General features: G+C 36.4%; 1 protein-coding gene across 14 annotated transcripts in view; it reads left to right on the forward strand.

Annotated features, from left to right (window-relative positions):
- Positions 1-23,205, forward strand: part of LOC135215250 (uncharacterized) — a 654,605-nt gene that overhangs the window by 508,957 nt on the left and 122,443 nt on the right. The window lies entirely within an intron of this gene.

A 23,205-nucleotide genomic window follows, 5' to 3' on the forward strand; every position in this document is an offset into this window, starting at 1 on the left:
TTGATTTTTCAAGTCATTTACTGTCATTTTTTCTTGCTCATTTCCTTTCAACTTCCATTCCTGTTTTCATTATTGTAAGCCGTCATTTTTTCATTTCCGCCATTGCTTTACGACTATATTGTCGTCAATCATAGAAATCTATTAAATAGTATGGAAAGTCTTGGATCCCTTTCCCTCCTGCAATAGACAGCCGGCCATATATCACGGCGATATACGTCGACCACCAATCAGTCAAGTTTATTGCCCTTTCTACGATCTCTAACTCACCGACAGAGAGGGTTTTTGGTACTGGTACAGTTTTTTCTTTATGGTTTTATCGATACAGATTCATTTAGTGCGTGTGTGTGTGTGTGTGTGTGTGTGTGTGTGTGTGTGTGTATGTATGTATGAATTGAGGGAAAAGACAAATACATTTTTTTTCTCTTAAGAAATTTATTTGAACCTTCCATGTTTCATAGATTTAAATACTTTACTTCTGTAAATAGAACGTTATATCCTATTGTATTTTGAAGTCTGTGGTTGACTCAGACCTGATATAGATATATACCTACTACCTCTCTTACGACTTAGTGACCAAAAGTCATGTAGCAACGGTTCGAACCCCACTAGTGACGAACACATCAATTATAATTCTCCCTGGGTGTAAGTTAGTCCCGAGGTATATTGAATTGGATATTAAACGATATTTCTGACTTATTATTTGTGAATATATAAAATGTCACAGTGTCTATAATCTGGTATCATTGTGGAGATGGACTGACATTGATTCTAAGTACAAAACCTGTACGTCGTTGTTTATGGCTTAATATTAGTGAATATAAAAAAAATCCACTATGTATAAGAAAAAAAAATAAAAAACAATCACTCATGCATACACGGTGAGAAAGGGAGTGTATAAACACTTTCTATCATACTCCGACGCGCGGATACTGTTAGGGTGACTGAGTTCAACGTACCGAAAGTCCTTTATAAATGAATAAAAAGTCATGTTCCAAAGAAAGGAGATATTTCAACAAACAAACTGGAACGGTGTACCTCAAAGGGAAACTTCAAACCAAGAAGGTTTTTATTATCTTCATTAGTGAACCTTAATTCAAGCGAAACCAACGTAGTTCTTTGTTCTAAAGACCTTTTGATTATATACTTATGTTGCTTTTATATTATTCTTGCAATTATGCCACCTTAAAGCTCCATGCTTTCGAGCCATCATTTATTCCGCATTCTTGAATTTAAATGCTCTAGATGCATGTGTTTATTTCTAAATTTCGGTACTTCTCCTTCCGGCTTATGCTCCCGGTGACGATTTTTCGTTTATTGATAAAATGCACAAAGCTATAAAATGACTTCCTTTGATCATTGCCTCCTAAACATAAAACCTTGGCATGTTTGCTAGTCTCAGATTCATTATGGATGTTATCAAGGAGTAAAATTCTGGAAATAAAGTCATTACTTTAGTCTAAAAAGATGTAAATTTTTAGACCAATGCATGCTCGATTTAACTCTTACTACATATAAATACAAACTTATTGATTATTATGAATCCTTTGCGAGAGCGGTTATCCTTCAAACTCATATCACCGAAAATTATATGAAGTTAATTAAGACAGCAGTACGAAATCTAAGCATTTAACGTTACTAAATATAAAAAGATGACACGGCAACTTGATCTGAAGAGAGCTGTAATCTGTGGCCACCACCTTTCGTTTTAAAGATGCCATACCTTTTCATCTGACTTGGTTTTTGAAATACTGGACTCATTGTCAGGGGAAGGTTAAAAAAAATAATTGAGAGAAAAGAAAAATTAAATACTGCATCTAGTATTTCACGAGCATAGCGTAAAGAGAATTCAGGCCTTCGTTTTATACCATCGGGGAAAATCAACAAATAAAAATGACGACTGCGCGTCCACGACGGGACGTTGGACTAACGGGCATTAGGAAAATACCGCCATGTAAAAGTATAATCCCTGAAAAAAAATAAAAAAAGGATAGACAGCAAAAAATATAGTGACGTTCCATATTGGAATAGAAATCGCAATATTTAGTTTCAAGTTGAATTTATCATCGAGGCAAATATATCTTTTTGATAACATTACGTAGCAAAGGTTTGATAGTTTGTGAATTTATCGGGTCTTCATTAAACCGAAAAATAAAGTTTGGTCGGAGTAAAGTAACGGTATTTAGCTTCCGACCTTTAGGATGCTGTTTGAACCCGAAAATGTATACCAGTATGGATAACTGTTGACATTTGCAAAGTGCGTTGAGTTAGCAGATCTTTTGTATTGAGTTAAAAAGTGCGCAGTTTGTGTGGAAGCATCCTATACCTACATCGGGTCATAATCCATTGCTCAGAAATTATAGTATAAGTGTTGTATTATTCATTTTCGCTTGCTCGGGGAGTAAGCCTACAAACTTCTTTGTTGTTGTTGTTGTTGGTGTTCTTGTTGGGGGTTAGGAAAGGCCTATGCAAGAGCCTACAAAGGCCTGAAAAAGGTATTTCGCATTGAGTTAAAGGTACAAGAATTTTAGGATAGGATATTTATGATATATTTACCGTAGCGAAAATGTAAAAAAATAAATAATATGCATGTTAAACAGTACAGAAAAATGATCTGATAAAAAATACCATACTTATTTCAATTTTCATTCGTGAAACAAGGCTCTATTTGATCATAGATTTTAGCACGTTTTAAATTGCGTTAAAAGTTAGGAATATAATGTTTACAACTTATGTGTGGGGAGAAAATCTTGCACGCATCCCGAATAAGCTGGAAATTGGATCACGCCATGCTTTTCTCACGGTTAACATTGCCATATAAAAAGGTTACCACTCTCATATAAATACACTTTAATCATATATCTGTGTGTATGTGTTTGTGTATATATATATATATGTGTGTGTGTGTGTGTGTGTCTATGTGTGTGTGTGTGCGTCTAATGTCCTAAAACGCCTGATATTAGATTCGCTACATTATTGGAAGTCATTCAGTTACGGAGCACTGAAGCCAGAGATATCTTTTTATATATTTAAGTTGAAAGGTTGGGATGGGGAATGACGACTGTTTGCCTAGAACTCAAAACAATATCACTTCTGATGATTCGAGGATGGCAAATTCTGGAACTAAATCCCGGCGTCCTGCAGGACTGAAAACAAAGAGTTTTATTCTTCAAGGAAGTTTTCATGACGATCAACCAACTCAGCAGCCAAATTTCGGTCCTAATTGTAAGCTGTATGATTAATGGAGAATACGATATTTTCGCCAATCCGATCTCAACAAAGCGAGTGATAAATCGATGAGAGAGAGAGAGAGAGAGAGAGAGAGAATATTAATTTTTCCGGCTTCCTCACCGTCATGATGTAATAGATATTTGGTCCCAGTTTAGTTACCCTTTAAATATATATATGGCCTGTCTGGAAATACGATATGTCATATTTATTTATTTAGCCATCAATTCTGTTTCGTATATGTGATCTGGCAGTGTTTTCATACAACAAAATCGAACTGTTAAGGATGATAACAGATTTTACAGACGTAGGTTATTTTGGTCTCTACATGGGATCAGCCGCTCGAGTTTTTCTTTAACATTTGAAGCGCACTTTCCCTCTCTGTCATGGGCTGGCTCCCTACTTCTCTTCTCAGTGCATACTTATTGTGCTGCTGTCATGACTGGGAGTGTGATAAATGTGTTGTTATGCGAGGGTGAAGGTAATCGCACGTAATTGGATAATGGACATCACGGTCGTAATTAGAATTTCTCTCGACTACAACTTCATCGCTTTTACTCGCAATTTCCCCTCGTTTATGTTAGTTGCAAGTTTTCCGCTCATTGCAAATGCTAAAACCAGCTTGGCCTTAGTACAGTTTATTGCCACAAATAAGCTAATGATCAGATAAAAAGTAAAATAGTATGATTAAGTGCGTAGAAAGGACTTTTGTGCAATTATAGCTTCTGGAGAATTCTGGAGTCAGCGAATGATGTGTGTGTGTCTGTGTGGAGAGGGTATTTGTCTGTGTTTATGTATCTTTTGAGCTCCTTAAATTTTTAAATCCTTAAGTCTTTCATGAAAATTACAGATGGACGTAATCTTTTACACCAAATACCGTCGATTTATGATTTTAAGAAGTTTAGGCTGTCAAGCCAAGCATCGGGGCACGTTGGACAGCAAGACAGCGAGTTTCAGAAAATAAAAACGGGTTACAGGATCTTAAGGTTGAACTGAGAGATCGCCACCACATTTTCACTGAGAATTGATAGTTAGGGAGGCTGGACAGCAAGTGTTGAAACAGGAAGTGGGAATCGAGGCAAAGTAAAAGGCAACTAAGGATGATACAGCTAGGGGCCGAAGGGACGCTGGAAACGCCTTCAGTAATGCCTGGAGTGCACTTACTGTGAAAATACCTTCAAGACTGGAAACTTGCTTGTAAGCTTTTGGTCTCATACTACAAGGCATTAGTTATGTGACTAGATTCACATCAACGGTGCATCTGATATCTAGGCCAATCCCTTACGACGCTCCTGATTGGCTGTTGATCCGCCAGTCACAGGGCTGGAAAGTCAGTCTCTGCAAGAGTTCACACAGGCAGGATGTATTTTCCACCTCTCCTGAGGGATACGTCTTTCAAAAGTATCCCTCAAGAGAGGTGGAACATACATCCTGCCTATGTTAACTCTCGACAGAGACAGAATTTCCAGCCCTGTGATTGGCTTATCAGCAGCCAATCAGGAGCGTCGTAAGGGACTGGCCTAGACATCAGATGCACCGTTGATGTGAATCTACTATAGTAGTGAGGTTAGTCGCTTTTATAAGCTCTTCTGTAATTCAAGAGCAATGGATGCCTGCGAAGCTCAGCTAACGCTTGCCAGTCCATTTTCAAAAGGTACCTACATTTTTATCTCTCCCAAAACATGATAACTTGTTGCGAGAAACATATCGTAATTTTAATAACATCTTCGTGAAAATTCACTGATGGCCTTATGTAATCTTACTAAAAAAACAGAGGACAAACAAACAAACCGAACCATGAACAGCGTGCTGTTAAGCATAAAAGTGATTTGCCATCCGCTTGACTTCTGTGATATCTGCACTTCCATAAATAACCTCGAGAAAATGTTGGAATTCTGCAGCTGAATATTATATGTAGTTCAGTGTCTTGCTCAGCAGTGAAACTTTATACGCACTATATATATATATATATATATATATATATATATATATATATATATATATATATATAAAAAAAATATTAAATATATATATATGTGTGTGTGTGTGTGTGTGTGTGTGTGTGTGTGTACAAGTACATAAGCGCGAATTAAATATAAGTAGAGTATTTGACCACGAAGAAGGTAACAGAATAAAGTGCGATATCGCATTTCGCTGTTAGGCATTTTCAAGCAGGCTGCAAGGAAGAAGAGATGAAAACAAAACAGTTTTAAAATCGACCACTATTATAAGGAGCCTATACCCACTGTAAGTTATGCAACGGTCATTTCAACTAAATTGTCTTGATCACTTAATCTCTCACCGAAAAACGATATTACCTCTGAAAAGCACCATTAGTATTTTATATAGACGCGTTTTTTTTTTTTTTTTTTTTTTTTTTTTTTTTACTGAAACCAAACTTACGGTCATGAAACCCTTTGTCCCCAGGATGTCTGCTTGCACACTAATTCCCAATCGATCTGTCTGCAGGCTTTAAAAACGTCAGGAGAACACGACGCCTCGTGGACATCAAAACGAAAGGCCTCATTATGAGATGGGCGTGTAATTATGTTATCCTAAATGGCAAATGCCATGTTGTTGGGCTATAACAAGGATTAGAAAAGAATAAAAAGATAAATAAATAAATTCAGGTTGAATTGACGTGAGCATATTCATAGGATGCTGATGTATAAGATGTGTCGCGTTCAGAGGAAGAGGAATTATGGAAATTGAATTTGCCTATTCCTTCTGGATTATCTGGGATACTATATATATATATATATATATATATATATATATATATATATATATATATATATATCTAAATTTCAGGCATTATTTACACGATAATGGGAAAATCTTTGACGAATATTTGAAAACTACTCAATAAAAAATATAATTAGGGAAGAAGTAACCTTATTAAGCTTTCTATATTTTATGTAGCGTCAATGTCAAACACACACACACACACACACACACACACACACACACACATATATATATATATATATATATATATAGTATATATTATATATATATTATATAATATTATTATTATATATATATATATTATTATATATATAATATATATATGTGTGTGTGTGTGTGTGTGTGTGTGTGTGTGTGTTTGACATTGACGCTACATAATATAAGAAAGCCTTAGTCAGTTACTTCCCTAATTATTTTTCAAATATTCGTCAAAGATTTTCCCATTATCGTGTAAATAATGTCTGAAATTTAGATTTCGTAGATAGCACAGTAATAACCACTTTCATAAAATTGATTTTCCCTAAGTTGATATGTGGCTGGAAAAGAATGCAGATTCTAAAGGTGTTCTAGATATAAACATGCTGTTGCAAGGACAACCATTAGGGACTAAAAAAAATATGTATGGCTAATATTACTTGCATCAAATTTCATTAATTGTGGAATGGCAGCCTCTTGGATTATTGCTTATTAGATGTCCGAAATCCGAAGATGAAAGAATCTGAGAGGGAAAGAATGAGCCTTACTTCTGGAGAAAACTATGCACCAATAACATCTAACCTTCATCATATGTGACATCAGCCTCTGATTATCATGATGATGTCAATATTGGATTGTATTGCCTTTTGGTAATGCCACATGCAATATCATTGTATATGTGTTGGTGGATATGCTCTTCGGAATTCTTCTTGTGAAGGCCGTTGTAAACTTGACCTACTGACATCATTATTAGAAGATTGTTAATGAATGTCAGCGAACATGAATTTATACAAAGAGCTTATGTGAGTGAGGACTTACGTGTATTTCAGGCAGCAAGTTCATATTACAGGCAAGTATCTGCGAAAGAGAAATTCCAGCGGCAAGAAACATCAGGTACAAAATTGAGATGGATAATGTATATATATATATATATACATACATACATACATACATACATGCATACATACATACATACATATATATATATATATATATATATATATATATATATATATGTGTGTGTGTGTGTGTGTGTGTGTGTGTGTGTGTATGTGTGTGTGTGAGTGTGTGTGTGTGTCTTTTTAAATATGCAGCTGTCCAATAACGTGTATGTGTGGACGCTAAAATAAAACGATAAATAAGGTATATATATATATATATATATATATATATATATATATATATATATGTAATATATATATATATATATATATATATATATATATATATATATATATATATTATATAAGTATCGCATCTTTCTGCCCCGTCAAAGAGTATGTAATATTGTACAAGTGCAATGAATCTGGACGAATTCTTATTTAGTTTCGCTTCCCAAAACTGATTAAAGAAGTTTAAGCAGCTAAACATGCCCAACTATTTTCTCATCATATACGAAGTTCCCCCTTCACCTACGGCTGGAATGCAGCCTTCCACAGTCTTGTTAAAATAAGACCGGAGATTTAATACCCCCTTTTTTATTACTGGTTAGTTTTCTTACGAAGGTATTTATGAATAGAACGATTGGAAATGTTATTGCATAGTTGTATTAATCATTAGTATCCTTATTTAGTTCTTTATTTTGATGGTAGTGATATATTCCAAAGTATAGGAATGACAGGAATGGCCTGGATTCCTTGGTGAGATATTATTATGGTTATTAGTTCCTCGCCTCTAAGGCCTCTTTCAGTGGTTAAAGGTCTCATACAATACATATTTTCTTACAAAAACAAAAGCCAGCGGTTTATTTGCATGAGTAGCGAGCGCAACTAGAAGACACGTTTGATAAAGAATTAAAGGTAAACAAAAGTATATTTGGAAAAAATCCACCTAAATGGTATGCTTAGCATTTAAAATCGCTTATTGGAAGAATAATGGAACATCTCCTAAGCTCTCAACCAGAGTCATCCCAACCCCAGTTTTAGGTTCTGAAAGTAAAAAGAAAACTCCTGTGATATTGAGGGGTATTACCGCCAGTACACCTCAAGCAGAGCACTGTAGACATTGATAAAGGTTGTCTGCAGCGCCCTTTCGGTCCCTAGCTGCTCCCTGTTTTTAACCTTTTACTTAACCTCTGTTCCTACTTCCTTTCTTGCATTTGCTGTTCAACCACTCCAACTCCCTCCTTTCACCATAATCACTGAATGGCTGAAAGTGACCCAGCCCTTTGCTTTATAGCCAGATTTTCATGAATCAATCAATCAAACTTTTATTTGTGTGTTTACTGCTTCCTTTTGTCTCTATAATCTTTTGAAACTTAAATTGCCATCTTCTCTTGCATTTTTTCTTTCAGGTAACTAATAATCTTTGTATATTTCTCTATAAATTTATTTTATGTTTTTTTTCTTTTTGTAAATCACATCACTGTCTGCGAATCTAATATGTAATCTAATAGCTTCTTTTCCATGCAATGACTCGACATATCTGTAATCTGGTTCCATCCCGATCTTAGGGGACTAATCAGCTTCATATTGGTTCTGAAGATAATGAGGTCTGTGCATTTTGGGTCCCACGATGATCAGCTCAACTATATTACAAGGACGGCTAATAGATTCCCAGGGTCTAATTCATCAAATGGCTAATAACATTGAAGTCCCTCTCTGCCTCTCGTTCGCTTTCTCTTGCTTCTGTGGATATTTTTTAAGTTTTAGACAAACTGTAATTTCCCAATGGTCCAGGAGTTATTTTTGGTGATGCTGAAGTACATTACATCATGGTTTCCGTCATGGTTATTTAAAACAAAATATTCATATACAACAATTATGTTTACGTTTGTGTAGATGATGCAGCTTTTAGGCGTAGATTACAAATGTTTTTTCGTAAATCCTCCATCAGTTTTTTAACTTCCTGTTATGCCTAATATAATATCAAGATAATAATTCTAGAATTTCTTTTTATTAAGCTTATATTTGTTGTGAGGCTAATTGCGCGGCGTTTTAGAGATATGTTTTAATTTCGGCTAAAACGGCAAGTATCTCTGAGTCTCTCTGGGTGGTTGTAATTGATATGTTTTAATTTCGGCTAAACCGGCAAGCATCTTTGAGTCTCTCTGGGTTCTTGTTATAATTATCTCTCTCTCTCTCTCTCTCTCTCTCTCTCTCTCTCTCTCTCTCTCTCTCTCTCTCTCTTCTATTGTATTTGCCCATTCTCCACCCACTCCCTCTGCATTTCGTCTGGGCTTTTGAGTCTTCCCATTGCCCAAGGATGTAGTATCTCATATTTCTCACCTGATGTTTGATCAAGTTTCTCCCACTTACAGCAGCAGAATCATAACTTTTTTTCGAGAGAGAGATGGCCAGTTTCTTCTTCTCTTTCTTCTCCTTCTTCTTCTTCTTCTTCTTCTTTTGTGTCTAACGGTATATATAGTTATTAACCTAGGACAACCTTAGCTTGTGCTGCTCTGAAAAGATGAGGTTCGATTGTCAGTGCTTTGTCATCTTTTGCGTTTTAATAATAATAATAATAATAATAATAATAATAATAATAATAATAATAATAATAATAATTTTCATCCGCACGTGTCCTTTTACCCATCTGACACTTTCATTACAATGTATGCTGAAGTTTATAGTCAGTGGCAGTTGTGCAAATAACCTATTATTATTATTATTATTATTATTATTATTATTATTATTATTATTATTATTAATTAATTATTATAGCAGTAGTAATTGAAGAAATACCGTTATAACTTTAAAACTAGTATCATTACCTTGCACATACAGTATTTAGTGTATTATTCTATAATATGACTATCTTTGTTAAACTCATCCATACTGTATCTTTCCCTGCATTTATTTGAAAAAATAACATCGTAATTATTATTTATTGTATTATTTCCATATCATAGTATAGTCTATTCCCTAATGCAAACTCCCTTCTCTGTTATCTCTCTTGCTGTCGATCATGTCCTCTCTTACATTATTATTATTATTATTATTATTATTATTATTATTATTATTATTGGCAATAGCAGTAGTAATTGAAGAAATACCGTATAACTTACTAGTATCATTACCTTGCCCATACATATTTAGTATTATTCTATAATATATACTTTGTTAAACTCATCCATACTGTATCTTTCCCTGCATTTATTTGAAAAAATAACATCGTAATTATTATTTATTGTATTATTGCCATCATCAGTAGTATTAGTAACATATTCCTAATGCAATACTCCCATTCTCTCTTGTTATCTCTCTTGCTGTCGATCATGTCCTCTCTTACATTAGTGGCGCCACAGAAACCCGATCTGCAACGTAACTTATATCCAATGATTGTTATTGGGAATCTTTTTGGATTCGTTATTCTTGTCGTGCGTCAGTTGATTGATTAATCCGACTTTTAGCACTAACCTCTCTCTCTCTCTCTCTCTCTCTCTCTCTCTCTCTCTCGTAAATTTTATACATTGCTGCGCAATATACCTTGACGCAAACATTTGTTCTGTGCAGCAATGCAATTTCTAAAACTAGCTTGTTCATCTATACAAACTTCTCATCATTTTCGTTCTTAAGGTTATTGAGAGTAAGGTTACTGATTATTTGCATAACTAACAACCGACATAAGTACAGTGCCTCTGTGTTACCTTATTCAATCAAGTTACCTTTCTTCGGGGTTTTAGCTACGACCTCCAGTTTCAAAATTAAGAGGCCATTTTTCCTCAGTCCAAAATCTGTAAACAAATCTAGTTAACATACAAGCTTATATCTCAGTATCGGTTATAACGATCTATCCATCTTTTAGGTTTAGTAATAATAATTAATACCTCGTCAAAAACTTAATTTCTGCTATGTACATTCAGTTATGCCACTGAAATCATCACACTCAAATCTCACTTTCATGATCACAAATAGGTGGCGATATGTATATATTTTCCAGGTATTTGCATCCTTGCACCACAATGAGCAGTAGGCCCACTACAAAGAGGTATCTTTTATGTTTATGAACCACACTACAAAGGGGTGGGAAGAGAGAGCTTGGAATGTATAACTTAATTCAGGAAGAGCAGAGGGAACTGGTAGAGAAGGCGTAGGCATGATCTTAAAGCTAAATGCGGACATGGCTCTGGGTGACAGGAGAGCAATGAGCTGTGAATAAATACTAGATGAATTAGGTAGAGGTGCGTCTTGCTATAGGTGAAGTACCATCAGATATATGGGAACTGTTGTTGGTATTATGAAGACTAAAGAAAATAGGAACGGTGGAGGAACGCAGGATACATATAAAGGGCAAGGCAGTCCTGGGAGAGACTGCAAATGAAAGTGGTTCACAATTTATCAGTTTGTAGTGTAGATACGTTAGTAAATGGAGGTACTCTTTTTTTTTTTTTTTTCCAAACAAGAGGACACCCATAAATACACTTTGACATTATCACACAGCGTCTTACCCGCAATTCCATTACTGTCTAGCGCATATATAAACTTTAACCTTTTGATTACCTTCCTAATACAATGAACAGACACATAAGTAAAATAAAAAAAATAAAAAATCCACAAACCTACCCACGTACACATCCACACACATAAGCTGTTAACATGGGTAATGTAGAATTCTCTGCGTAGCCCAGTAACTCCCATTTCTCTTGAACGACCGAATTCATTTGACCCGAAGCACGTACACACACATACACATACGGGCACGCACAGGGAGACGCACACGCACACAAGGAAAGTTGAGGTTCTTGGGTACGGCCTCTCATATGGTGCCAAATCGCATTATCATTGTGAATAGTAGCATATATTGTACTTGTGAAGAGAGAGAGATAGAGAGATTTGGTTATATAAAAACCCTATTCGTCATATTTATACGGAAGAGTTGACTAGGACATTCGTAGTATATACTACACCTGCGAGGAGAGAGAGAGAGAGAGAGAGAGAGAGAGAGAGACCTCACGCACTGATAAAGATTTTCATAGAATCATGAGAATCTGTCGAACGTCACGTACCTCGACGATTTGAGAATCTATTTTTAGACTCAGCATTTATTGTGATACAGAAAAGTGGATTTCCTTCGCGTTTCTCAGCTCTCTCCAGGTATTATCGTGGTTCCTTCTTTTTTTTCTTCTTCTTTTTTTAGTGGTCGTGGAAGGAAAAGATTTTCTTGTTCTCTTAGAGAGATAGGAGGTTTTTGTGTAGTTATGTGACTTTTCCCTGGAATAAATGAACGATGGCTTTATGCGAAGTTGCCATTGTTTCTCATTCACACGTGTTCCAAATTATTCTCCTTTACGAGGTCCTCCTAATAGAAAGTTTTTATTTTCTGAAGAATTATTTCCTATTGCTGCCGTGTCTCCAGAGCGTAATTGCAAAATTAGGTAAAAGTGTTTCAATTGGTCAATGACACTTTTCCGTGGAATTAATAGAAACGCTATAGTTTTTTGTCGATATCATTTTGCCAACTTTTTTGAACAGTAAACTTTTATTCTCGTATGGCACAATAAACTTTGTTTTAATTTCTTTTACATTTTAATGTAGTAGTGTTGCACCCTTGTGTTTTCGCTTACTCGGGGAGTAAGCCTACAAACTACTTTGTAATTGTTGTTGTTGTTGTTGTTCTTGGTGTGGGGTCAGGAAAGGTCTATGGAAAAGCCTAAAAAGGTCTGAAAAAGGCGTTTTGCGTTGATGAGTTAAAGATACGAGAATTTTACGATAGGATATTTATGATATAATTATTAGAATGAAAATATAAAAAATAACGTGCATGTTAAACAGTACAGAAGAATGATTTCTTTTAAAATATAGCGTATTGATTTTAATGTTCGTTGGTGAAACAACGTGCTATTTCACTGTAGATTTTAGCACGTGCCCCGAGTAAGCTGGAGGCCGGATCACGCCTTGTTACTACTGTGTTTCATTTTCTATTCAATACCGTGAGCTATTCATCTTAATGCAAAGTATTTGGAGTAAAAGTTGCGTTATTCGTTGTTGTTGGTTTTGCTGCTGTTGTTATTACTGTTCATGAAGTAATTTCATCTCGAATATATGGCCATTTCTTTATAATACCGTAAATATAATCAGGCGAAGTGATCCCAAAATAGTAATGTCCCTCAAGGCGAGTTTTGAGGACACAATTTGATTAAGGAGCAAGTAAAATGCGGTTACAAATAGCCCACTTTCATTCCAAACTAACGTTCATCTCTCTCTCTCTCTCTCTCTCTCTCTCTCTCTCTCTCTCTCTCAGTTATGCTTTAATGTTTCTCCACCCATCTCTAAACACGGATATCATGTCATGCCAGACTCGCTGATAATGTTGCTTCACATAGTGTTTAATTTTCATAAAGGCTGAGCATCCGTGCATACTCCCCTCATTATCGCTTTGTTTCCTCTCCTCCCCTTTACCGCAGTGCTTTGTGTATCCCCGCTCCCCTCTGAGCCCTCTTAGTCATATCGGTTAATTTGATGAGTGATTCTGGAACATTTTCTCGGTCTCAAAAGTCAAGAGATGATGCGTCGCTGCAGAATACCCCATACGAAAGAGATGAGTTCATCTTGTGATTTTGCCAAATAAAGAGAGACGTCGACTCCGGAGACTCCTCGCGACTAAAGGCGATGGATAATTTTGCAACAGGAAGTTAAGGGTAAAGGTTACGGCTTCCAAAGATGTGTTTGGTATACTTGATTTCCACACGGTGAAAAAAATCGTCTGTATATTACAATGGCGTCTATGGTCCCGTCAGCTTTAAAAGTAATTAGAGGAATAGTTTCATACGTTTCTCTTCCACGTTATAGGACTTGAGGCAAGTGCGTACGTTTGCCCTGGAGAAAAATAGCAGACTGCATTTTGTCACTCTTTTTCAGATTATTATGAACTGGCGCTTTCCATGTCGCATGCTTATCCGGATAGGTACTGCACTTTTGTTTGCAATGCCTCGCGATGCCTGCGTTGTTATTTCTTTGGGAATTATTCTTCCCTTCAGGCGTGTGCTGGTTAATGCCACGTACTAACTTGGGGAAGTAATTTGCCAGCCCATATTGAGAAACCCCTCTCTGCATTATCTTATAAATTCTCTATTACCGTCCTGGCTCAATTTATCATCGTTAGTAGGGACTCACTTTCCTTAATCCAATGTACTAATGTTGCAGGCACTTTGAATTACTTTATAACATACAAACACACCTGTGTATGTAATTTTGCATGTAATTTCTGTAATATCTGTATTTGATGTTCACCTGAATAAGGAAGAAGTAAAACATATGAACATGATTATAGGTAAGGAATCCTAGCATTAATTTTAATCTTAACATATTGTGAAATGATTCAGGAAGCGGACCCACGCGTCCTCGAGAGAGAGAGAGAGAGAGAGAGAGAGAGAGAACTTGTAAAAGAGACCGCAAGGGATAAAGGAATAGGAAAATTAAGGAAAACAAGACAGATATGAAGGCAGAAAACGAGAGAGAGTAGGAGGAGAGAGAGAGAGAGAGAGAGAGAGAGAGAACTTGTAAAAGAGACGCAAGGGATAAAGGAATAGGAAAAACAAGGAAAACAAGACAGATATGAAGGCAGAAAACGAGAGAGAGAGAGAGAGAGAGAGAGAGAGAGAGAGAGAGAGAGAGAGAGAGAGAGAGAGAGAGAGAGAGAGAGAGAGAGAGAGAGAGAGCACTGAAAAAGGAACTTCCACAAGCACGAAAGAGCGAGTGCAATAATAATGAGTGTGTGAGTGTTTGACCCGCATCCCCGGCGCGGCGACAGAGAGATATTGAACGACAAACAATCGAAGCAATTAGTTTTCGAGTGTTATTACTCTTTGATGTAATACAGCCGCGTAAACAAAGCTCTCACTTATGAAATGTTAAAGGGAATGGAGCCATGGCGGTGACACTCAGCCACTGCATTAGGAAGACTGAGCAAGTAAGACTCGCAGATTCTCAGTTATTGGATTACATCGGACGCGACGCTCGTCAAGGAAATTGCCCGATCATCTATCTAGTGTAAAGTGCAAAGATTCGTCAGAACCCGTAACCATCGGGGCTCGGATGATCGGAGAGTGTTGGGCCAGAGTTTTCTCAGAAATTCATTTGGCTGTCACCTGCGTAGAGAGATGGGTTGCTGTTGAAGTCAATCATTTTGAATGAATTTTCGATCGACAGCAAGTGTTAACTGCAGACGCTGAAATATTTCAAATGGATACCGGAAGTAACTAAGAAGGCGTTGCTCCTCCTCCTCCTCCCTTGTGTATTTGTGTGTGTGTGTGTGTGTATGTGTGTGTGTGTGGTGTCTTTGCATCATGCTGGAACATTTAACCTCATAACCTTTTACTGCGCCCCTAGATGAGATGAAACCAGCACGAACGAGTAAAAGCAAATGCAACGATCAACTGCAAAGTTGATCATCAAATAGAATTTTTGCCCATAGTACAACAGCACAAACTCCCTTAACCTCAATTTATTTTCGAATTACAAGCCTTCAGATGTATTTATATCCTCCAGTTACAAATATTTTATTTTTTGCCAGTTTAACCACGGAATCACCTTTTAAATATAAATATATATATGGAAAACAAAATATTAAAAATGTGTGAATTGCATGTATACAATTAATGTTTCTTTTATGAAGTGCAAAGCCTTTACCTTGATATTCTTCCGTATTGCAAACGATATAATGTCAGTTTTATTCTGAACCACCGAATGTAGTAAACACCAGCTAGAGAGAATAAATATTTTAAGATTAAATATTTCTGAATTACAGTCTGTTTTATTAATTTTCATGGAAATCTTAGATTGCTCTGTAAGAAAGAAAGAAAGAAAAGCCTTACGTCTGAAGTCTTTCCTGAACTATCAATCAAATGCATTTATTCTAGAATCGCATGCTGCTAAATTTTATTTCAACTGCTTTGTTTTTAAGAAATCTCAGTATGTTTTGGAAATGTAAAACTCAAAGATTACGTTCTTATCTTTAATAAACAATTACACGTTTATCATGAACTATCCTTCAAACATAAATGTATTTTCGAAATAACAACAATCTACAGTATTTTGATATTACTCTGTCTTTTAACTGCAAACAAATTCATTGATTACAAATATCTACTTTTGAATATAGCTGATAATTAGAAACTCGCACGCTTATATGTAACTGATAATGAGGAACACGTGTAACTGTATCTGATAATTAGAAGCACAACCTTGAAAATGTATCCGCGTAGATATGCTAATGTAATCCTGAACTGGAAAGCTTAATGACCAAAATTACCATCGCTATGAATGTTTGATTGAGTACATTTCCGAAGCAAGATAATGGCTGCTTCCTGTTCGTTCTTACAGGCCTTGAACATTCTACATATATAAAAGGTGGTACACAGTAACAATTTCATCATTGCAGTCCTTAGCCTTTTGGGTGCACTTATCCCATCTTCCCATCGCGGTCTACAAGTGTACTGTTCTAATTAGCACGTATGTGGAGCTTTCTATACCTTGTCTGTATGAATCTTCTGCGTTAAATCCTGCCGTTTTCTAGACGCTCACTTTGGTCACATTATTATAGCCCGTCTGCCGTCCATAAACTAATCCAACTAATATTTTTGCTAATAGAGTTGAAATTAGCGAAGGGTTTCTTTCTACTTATAGTTAGATTGGTGCTACTATGCATTTCAGGGCCGTGTCCAATTGATTTTCGTTGATAAAATTCTACCAAAACATCGGATATGGGTCACATTTTGGAAATAGGTATTTGAAGCCACGGCCTAATTGACAAAAATATGCACTGATGTCTAATGTTGATAATTAAGGTACCTATCGGAGTAAATCACAGAAATTTCAAGGGAAACTTAGCTAAAAATTTAGTACGCACCCAGAGGGAGGCTACTTGTGACGTAAAGTATGACATCAGGCTTAATAGCAGTGTTCCCAGTAGTGTGACAATGATCGTGGAAATAAATATTTGACCCTCTTGTTGAGAATTGTTGAGAATTACGATAATATTACGGTTTTCATTAGTGATACCACGGGTAAAGAATAAGAATTGGTATATGTATAAATATGACAACATTATAGCAAAGGAATTTGGTAAATAAATAACATATTGCAAATATTACTATTTGCATTGTACAATTTTACGTTGACTATAGGAATACATAGCAATATTACTATTTGCATTGTACAATTTTACGTTGACTATAGGAATACATAGCAATTATGAACCCAATTCTATTTACTTTCCTTGATTAGTTTATGCAAAACTTTTGGAACTGGTGATACACAATCATATTGAAATGAAAATACGATAGGTTAGGTGTTTGGTAAGAGTTTTGGTTTGGCCGATATACCTGGTAACCTTGCATAATAGTAAACATCGCCGAGTTGCCGACGCAGGGCAAAGCCAGATTATACGCCACTGCTGTTTCATCTATGTCCTCGTGGCGGCCAGAGTGCTTCGTTTTGCGTGATTTTGCAGTATATATCTTCAAATTCATAAAAAAAAATAGATAAAATAAAACCTGCAATACATAGGCTCATGATAACCACTCAACAACCCTACAACAACATTAGTGTCAGTTTCAGCACAGAATAATAAATGGAGAGTTGTGGGATAATACTAAATACTTAGGATTTATTATGTGACTCATCATGCATTAAGGAAGTTAAGGTTAGAACATTTGCGTTATGTTACATTCATTTAGCAGGACTAGCAGGTAGACGTAAACCGGAACTTTTGAGACAATATGAATCAATAGAAACTCCAGGGTAACAATGGTTTTCTCAGAGAGTGTGTAAGACTTGGTGCATATTTCAAGTTAAAGGAAACGTGAATTGCGTCAAGGAACTGTATTACAGAATTAATATTCACATTTTATGCCCACTCCTTTATTGTACTTTACTTAAAACACATAATTCATCGGAAAGAGGAGAGAGAGAGAGTAGGGTAGGTGTTTGTGTGTGTGAAACAAAACAAGAATCCCATATACTACTACTATTACTACTACTACCAAACATCTGAGTCTTCATTCTTAAAGTATAAATATGAGTCTTCATTCTTAAAGAGTATAAATGAGTGGGAGGGTCTTCAGTAATGACGTTTCACTAGCCTCCCTCTGGGTGCTTACTAAATTTAGCTAAGTTTCCCTTGAAATTTCTGTGATTTACTCCGATAAGTGCCTTAATTATCAACATTAGACATCAGTGCATATTTTTGCCAATTAGGCCGTGGCTTCAAATAGTTATTTCCAAAATATGATCCATATCCGATGCTTTGGAAAGATTTTATCAACGAAAATCAATTGGACACGGCCAAGAAATGCATAGTAGTATTGTTTCTTCGAGGAGTCTCCTTGTTTTTGTTTCATTGCTATTGCGAATTAATTTTGTGCTTTACAAATGGTTATGGTGATTTTCTTTCAAACTATGGTGCCTGACACGCAGTCGACTTTATGTTACTGAGGTCTTTAAAGTAAACTTGAAGTTTATTTTAAGTAAACTTACAGTTATTCAATTTCTCACGAATCTAATGTTACTGAAAAGAATAATGTTCCCCTATGTTATCGGAATTTGAATGAGTCATTTGGCACTAGGAACCAGGACTAATTACACTGCAATAGGACAAGGATGATAATACTTGCTAAGTGAGATGAAAGTCGATATCTGGTGCTTTAACTCTGAAATTGGGTTGATGTCCTAACGACGATCTATATCTTAATTACTAATTTTGCTGCTCTTTCCTTCCCTACACTGTGCTGTCCTGCCAAGGTGTGTCTAACCTTCGAGCAGCTTGGTCTACAAAATGAAGATTCCTAGTGGCGAATTTCATGTAGTTGATGCGAAGCATGCATAATCATCTCATAATTACCTTACCTTTAGATATATGAAATGTAAGATGTTCTTTTTTTTTTTTGCTCTAGTGAAGAAAGGTTGAATTAAAAGATGGTATACATTATTGTCAAAATTCAAGAAAATCAAGACCAGAGTCTCCTTTAGTACATAACTAATCTGTTCCAGATTACTGTTACGACTGGAACGTACTTCAGTTTATATTTGTGGTAATCAGTAATTAGAGCAACAGTTGCATCTTCTATATACTCTACTATTTCCTCATTAGGTGAAATGTGATGTCGCGGGTAAAAGCTGAAAATAGTGAATAGCAGAAGACTACTTTATAGAAAACCGAACCAGGTCCTTTAAATCTCACTGACAAAGCTATCGACAGCAACCGAGTTCAAGTACTTAACCTCCGAGACCTACTTGTAAAGCATATAAGAGTTTTAGAGATAACAAAAGTGACTGGCTTCACTTAGGTCATCTTGTTAAAGTTTGGAATGAAATCCACCATGGAGGTTGTCTTGGATATACCAAGTTATGTCGTTACTAACGTGATTAATACAAACCTTACAGGAAATCTGCTTTCATATTCAAGTGGCATTACCAATAACCATACTTCACAAGTAGATGCATTGCAAAAGCCATGCATAATGTGTAGACGATATTTGTGTATTCAGATTGTAGGCATATTATCAAGGAAGGGAAACCGGGAGTTTTGTTTTGAATGTAAGAGGATCTTAATCAGCAGTTATCATTTAGGAAACATAGTTCAAGAATGAAAAAAGATTTAGAGATATAAAAGTACGAGCTTGATGGCGCGCGCCACACTGTGCTGGAACCCGGTGCTGCCGTTCATTTCTCCCCTAACCTTCCGATCCCCTACCTGCCCCGCCCCCACCCGGGCCGGATTCACAGGTTTGCTGGAGATAGGGGGTTGGATGTGTTATGTCTACCTCAGTCCCCCGATTCCCTACATACCTCGTCCCTACCCGGGGCGGTCAAACAAGAAAGATCCACTGGTTTTTTTTTATTATAAAATTATAGATAGATACTCAGATAATTCCGATGAGACGCTCGACTACCAATAGATGATTGGCAGATGAAACTGACCTGTAATCGAATGCAAAGACAAATTTGGGCTAAATAGAGATAGTCATGTGTTGCTTATTATTCGGATTAGGGCTTGTATTTCTGGCTTATCTCTCTGGGAGATTAAGCTCTTGGTAAATTTTTGCAGTATGTTTTAATGAGACGCTGTGTAAATCTTCATTGGTAAGGAAGACCTTCTTTTAATAACGCAATTCTATTGCTATGCTGAATGCCACGCATTTGTTTTGTGCATCCTATTCTCTGTACAGAAGTAATGGTATCATTAAGACTGTGTATTTATTTCTCTATACATTAATTTATTCTCTACAGTAAATATTTTGATAACGATTGCTGTGCACCGTTGTTCATTGTTATCAAAAGAACTGTAGCGACAAGAGCAATTCATGAAATTTAACTCTAAATTTAAACAATGAAACAGCTGAATAGGTGCGTTTTATTTATGCAAACAAGGAAGTTTCTCTCTCTCTCTCTCTCTCTCTCTCTCTCTCTCTCTCTCTCTCCTCTCTCTCTTCTCTCACACACAATTCCCCAAACAAAAGTAAAAGTCGCCACCACATCCACTATCATTCTCAGTTCACACCCGGGACGAACCACTGGCATTAAAGATGTTATTCACAAAACAAAGGGTGGAAGGGAGATAGAACAGCGGCGTTTTTAAATCATTTGAAAGTACTCTCTCTCTCTCTCTCTCTCTCTCTCTCTCTCTCTCTCTCTCTCTCTCTCTCTCTCACACACACACACACACACACAAACACACACTTCTATACATTAGCAATATGTATAATATCATATCACACAACTCCCATCTTTAGTTTTCTGAAAAGAAAATTATTGTGCCGGCTTTTTCTCTCCGTCCGCACTTTTTTTCTGTCCGCCCTCATATCTTAAAAACTACTAAGGCTGGAGTTCTGCAAATTGGTATGTTGATAACCCATTCTCCATTCATCAAACATACCAAATTGCATCCTTCTAGCCTGAATAGTTTTTGTTATTTTATCTAAGGTTGAAATTACTCATAATTATGCGTCTGGCAACGATATAGGGCAGGCCATCACCGGGCCTTGGCTAAAGTTTCATGGGCTGCGGCTTATACAGTATTATACCGAGACCACCGAATGACAGATTTATTTTTGTTGGCCTTAATTATACGATGTACAGAAAAATCTATTGTTCGGCGCATTTTTTTTTACTTATTTCTATTTCTATTTCAGTCCTAAGTATTTTTTCTTTCTATTGAAGCTCATGTGAAATAAATAATTAAAAATATAGCTATCATATTGAAAGGGAGAAGTTTTGAACTCTTGCCGCAGAGAAATCCATTAGCCTTCAAAACCGGAAATTAAAGCTAACAGCAGTTTCTCATGGGTCGCTGGACGTGTCGATTTAGGTGTTTCATGCGAATGGTCTTGCTACGCTACTCACGCAAGGTACGCGATAACCTTATTGTTGTAAATCTCTTGTAAGAGAGGACCTGATGGCATTTGATTATCCTTCGATTCGTATGGAAATGTGGTATTCTGTAAGCAAAGGCAATAGTGATATAAATAGCAACTCATTTATCTGCTATTCTAGAATTTGGGGTGCAAAGATGTATAGCCGTGACTCACGAGCTAAATGGATAAGTAACGGAATGATGATTTTTCTTCAACTTGCCTTGGGATGAGCAACACAAGGAAGAAACCCCCTATACTATATTTATCTATCAACGTCAGCTTCGTGGCTCACCCTAGCCCTTCATGGCAGAGGCTTAAAGGGAAAGGAACTCTGCTACAAGGAAAAGATATCAATCTTTCCTCGAGTTAGTTCTACAGAGACGTTGCTGTTTTTCTGGAAGTTGTCGTCCACCACTTCCTCTTCCTTCCTTTGTCCTGCCCTTTATTCAGAGGCTCTTCTTCCCTTTTGTGCGCCCCTATAGGGGACGCTGTAGTGTCACTGACTGAAAGGAAAAGAGGCAGCATCGACGTGGATGCGTAGTTTTAATGATGATGGTGCTATGAAGTATACTACGAAAAACAAGCAATAAAGCTTTCACTACTATTACCACTACCACTTCTAATAATAATAGTAATCTACTCACACTAACTGATAAGGAAGTCTTCCTTTGTAAAAATCGTGACAGTTGTACCGAGGAGGTTAGATTCTTCCATCTGCCTACATTTATAAATGGGGAAGTGACGCAGGGCTCACCTAACCATCCCCTCGCTGCCCGGCCAAATCTGAAATTTTTTTTTTTTTTTTCGACCTTCACGAAGACCCAAGGGTCTACACTTCCTCAATAGTCCATTCGGTCAGACGACCTCACGAGCACCAACATACTGATGCTTAAACTGCCCTAGCATTATGCTGTTTACTGAATTATTTGGTATTCAAAATACAATTTATATCCACTGTAATGGATTTGACTTACTCTTACCACGTTAACATATATACGATTACTCTTTTGGTCTTTAATTGTTTGCAAACTGAATAGTTAGATGGTGTGATTGAATATATTGGGATGAAATCTGTTTCTGCTTTTGGATATTGGTGAAATTTCTTTAGAAGGAGTCTGTTTCACAGATGTGTAATGCTCATAACAGAGCATGATGTCACATGCGTCTGACGTGATATAAAATTCATCTTATTACTTATTAAGATCATTTTCCTCTTTCGCTGAATACTCAAGACTTCATCATAAATAATGTCCCTTCCTCAATTACCATCCGGTATCCCTGCATGAAACTGGAGGAATTTGTATTATACTCACTCACAAAATCAATCAGTGTACAGTATTCGTGTAACTACACGTACCTACCTGTATGTACGAAATATATGCAGATACATTCGAACCTGTCATACTTAGGCTAGCACAAACGTGTACATGCTCGTTAGTATATTTATATCAAGCACTGAAAGTTTTGTTTAAAAACGGTATTTGCTAAGCATGGAAAAGGTTTACAACTCCTATAGAATAAAAGTTAGTCGAATCTCCAAGTGTGATATATTTGATGTACGAGTTAATACATTCTCGTTTTAAGAAACGAATCGTAAGTCATAGTAAATTTTCACGAGAATTTCATTTTCACCCGTCATATATCGCTTGTAAATTATGTTCCCTTTATGAGACTGCTTGTATGCAAGGAACTTCATGGAAGGTTTTGTATAGCTGCCCATTTTAAGGGTCCTTATTGGACTTGCG

Source organism: Macrobrachium nipponense, chromosome 5, assembly GCF_015104395.2.
Source record: "Macrobrachium nipponense isolate FS-2020 chromosome 5, ASM1510439v2, whole genome shotgun sequence".
NCBI lineage: Eukaryota > Metazoa > Arthropoda > Malacostraca > Decapoda > Palaemonidae > Macrobrachium > Macrobrachium nipponense.